Raw genomic sequence first — 358 nt, forward strand, 5'->3', positions numbered from 1 at the left:
ACATAGGAGGCCAACGCTGACATGAAGAGAAGGACACACGTGGACGGGGAACATGAACCTGTCCTCCAGGAAGTGACGGGAATCCAGCAATTCACACCCTGAAAATCCTTATCTGGTATTTACACCCCTCACCCCCCCAATTACTGGTCATCAACACTTACTGGTGTTCTGCTGTCCATTGGTGGGCGACGGGATCTCATGCTCTTGCTGCTGCTGTTGTTGCTGATGTGGTTTCCGGTGAGCGTGGTTCTGCTGTTCTGACCTAAATCCACGATTTCCCTGCATTGTATCTACAGAGACAAGACATGGAAGGTCAGCCAGATGTAGAGGGGTCCCCCGCCATCAAAGGTTTCCTGCC

The 358-nt window shown here is 52.0% G+C and overlaps 1 pseudogene; it reads right to left on the reverse strand.

Annotated features, from left to right (window-relative positions):
* LOC108802603 overlaps positions 1–358 on the reverse strand; it is a 13,089-nt pseudogene that overhangs the window by 10,714 nt on the left and 2,017 nt on the right.

This window comes from Nanorana parkeri, unplaced genomic scaffold (assembly GCF_000935625.1).
Source record: "Nanorana parkeri isolate BGI_ZX_2015 unplaced genomic scaffold, ASM93562v1 scaffold2977, whole genome shotgun sequence".
In the NCBI taxonomy this organism is placed as follows: domain Eukaryota; kingdom Metazoa; phylum Chordata; class Amphibia; order Anura; family Dicroglossidae; genus Nanorana; species Nanorana parkeri.